Raw genomic sequence first — 3,403 nt, forward strand, 5'->3', positions numbered from 1 at the left:
TAAATGCTTGTAGTATGCTATGGAGTAATGCGTTGTCACAAGTTTCCTTGTGCTGAAACAAAGTATAATTCCAACGCAAGTTTCTCGGAGTGATCTGAGGTCGAACACGGGGATTGTTGTCGTTAGTGTGTTACATTTGTGATATATGCGACCGGTGTTTTTACAATTAATAAAGTGTGTATTTGTACAGGAAAGTAAATTGCGGTAAAGTAAAATTTTGCAAAGAAACTAAAGTTGCGTTAATAAAATAAATTGCGATGAAAATAAACCTAAGCTAATGTGATGCAAGATAGAAGATACATGAATACATGATGCTGAGTTCGAGACTAACTATGAAGTTTGTACAAAGGATCATGGTATGTGATGGCAAGGCTTTATGGATGAATCGGAAGGGGAAATAATAATTAGTACAAACATCGCAAGGTTGTTAATTGCGTTAAAGATATAACTAAGGTTCCGCTTTCCCTTGGTGTACACCTCTCGGTGATCGGCCGTGTTCCCATATCTCTATGGTGAAACAAGGATGAACGTAATGAACACAAGGTTGCTTCCATCTCTAGAAGTACTTCCCGCTTTAGTGAACGCATTCTTTCAACCCTCTCTCGATAGGCGAAATAGCATCTTCACTTCTGCTCTCACAGGTGAAGATGTCGTTTAACATGCTTTGACTAAACTTAATTATTTCATTAACTCAATTAATTCATTTGCTCAATTATTGCTAATTATTCAAGGGATTAAGAAAACGTCATGGAGAAAATGGATTTTGGGTGAATGGAAATAGACATAGAAATGATAATGGAAATGATCATAACATTTAATTATAGAATTAAGCGTCTGATACATGGTGTGAATGATAGAATAAGAAGAAGAATACAACTGATGATGAAGAGATAGAAACAAATACAAAAGAGTTTCAACGTCTTGACATAAATCTAGACGGTGGTTTTGCTTGCTGGCGTGTGAAGTGGATGAACAGAGAAGAGCTTCCCTCTCAGGTTTGCTCGTCCAATAGAAGTGACCTTCATATAGAGCTTCAACGACGGGGATCGAAAGGATTCTTGCCCGGAGACTCACCTCTCGGCCTTGTCTCTTAATTCTTCCCAGATATACTTTGATTAGTCGCTCAACCAGTCTCTCCCTCGGATCAGTATATACTATTTTCTCTGTATTCAAGCATATCTTTTTCGTGGAATGGTCGGAGCTATTTATAGGCTAAGCTTTGACTCTCTGACTTGTGGTCCCCACATTATTGTTATGGCAGCTCTGGGAATGGTGGAGTGAATATTCCTTCTGTTACGCAATCAATCCCGTCAGAAATGCACAACGGTCAGCTGTACACGCGTCAGAATCCTCTGCAATTGCGTTGCTCTTCACATCTTCGATCATTTGCCCGCATACGGTGTTGTTTTTTATTACCGCATGCGGTTGAGATTGCGTTGAACGCTTATCTCTTGATCGATTGTCGCATGCACCGTCATTGCGTTGATCATCTATTCATTTCTAAATGATGAGCACAATGCGATGTAGATGTGTTGTTCAGTACATCTTGAGCCATGAACGCATGCAGTGACTTGATTTCCTGCAAAATAGACTTGAAATATTCTTTTCTACCATCGCAATGGTGTCAGTGGGTGTATTGATGATAATTAATAATTCTCGCATTTCTTAGCTAATTTTCATACGATTGACGCAACTTTCATTTCTTTTTACCGCAATATCTAAATAAAACGGTATAAATAACTTGTATTTCTATAAGTTATCAGTGTTTTGAGTGAGATTTTTCCTATGCGACGGAGTTGAACGCAGAGTGATGAAAGCGTAGAGTTACAATAAGTATGCGATGAAGGGGTTGAGAAGGGGTTTAGCTTGTCAAAACATCTATAAAATCCGGCATGCCCTAAGAAACTCCTTACAGCCTTTACACTTGTTGGAGGTGGGAGTTTTTCAATTGCTTCAATTTTTTCCTTGTCCACCTCCAACCCATCCCGAGATACCTTATGCCCCAGCACAATGCCCTCCTTCACCATAAAATGGCATTTCTCCCAGTTAAGTACGAGGTTCAACTCCTCACATCTTTTCAATATCTTCTCCAAGTTGGCAAGACAGACTTTGTACGTGTGCCTATACACAGAGAAGTCGTCCATGAATATTTCTACAGAGTCTTCAAGATATTCTGAAAAGATGGCCATCATGCACCTTTGGAAAATGCTCGGTGCATTGCAGAGGCCGAACGACATGCGATAAAAAGCAAAAGTCCCATACGGGCAGGTGAATGTGGTCTTTTCCTGATGTCCGAGAGCAGTCATGATCTGATTATAACAGGCATACCCATCCAAAAAGAAGTAGAAGTCATTTCCAGCTAGATGATCTAGCATTTGGTCAATGAACGGTAAAGGGAAATGATCTTTCTTCATTGTCGCATTCAGCTTGCGATAGTCCATGCAAATACGCCATCCGGAGATGGTCCTTTGCGATATCAGCTCGTTATTTGCATTAGGCACTACTGTCATCCCACCTTTTTTCGGCACGCACTGCACGAGGCTAACCCTTGTGCTATCTCCTATCGAATAGATTATGCCCGTGTCTAACCACTTGATTATCTCCTTCTTTACGACCTCTTTCATTGCAAGGTTGAGTATGCGCTTATGTTCGATCGATCCTCTATGGTTTTCTTCGATACGAATTCTATGCATATAGTATGTGGGGCTAATTCCTCGAATGTCTGTGAGCGTCCAGCCAACCGCTCGTACATATTTTCTCAGAATGCTCAACAGCACATTCTCTTGCTCTTCATTAAGTTCAGAGGAAATGTTTACCGGTAACTTTTCATTCTGCCCAAGAAATGCATACTTTATGTGGTTGTGTAGGGTCTTCAACTCTATTATTGGTGGTTGTTTTAAGGACGGTTGCGTTGTTTTTCTTTCTTCTTTTACTGTCGGCTCTTCTTCTTGGGTCGTGATCATCTCATCTTCCTTGTTTGTTTTTCTATGATCGCATTGCATGCAACAATGGATGTGATCGCATCCTCATCTTCGTTTTCGTCTTCAGGCTTCTCTTCTTCATTCAAACTCTATTCTTTGTCAGATTCATTCAGGTCTTCTTCATAGGATACTTCATGGCACGGATAATGTCAAAATTGAGCTTATGTCCATTCACGCTCAAGGTGATCTCTCCCTTGTGTACATCAATCTGGGCACGATCGGTTGATAAAAATGGTCACCCCAGGATGATGGGCACATCCTTCTTGGCTTCGTAGTCTAAGATGATAAAGTTGGCTGGTAATATAAATTTGTCGATTGTGACAAGCACGTCCTTCACCTTCCCCTCTAGATGCACTAGAGATCTATCGGCTAATTGGATAGTCACTGTCGTGGGTGCAAGTTGCCCCACATTCATCTGCTTA

The sequence above is a fragment of the Benincasa hispida genome, chromosome 5, assembly GCF_009727055.1.
Source record: "Benincasa hispida cultivar B227 chromosome 5, ASM972705v1, whole genome shotgun sequence".
NCBI classification, from domain to species: Eukaryota; Viridiplantae; Streptophyta; class Magnoliopsida; order Cucurbitales; family Cucurbitaceae; genus Benincasa; species Benincasa hispida.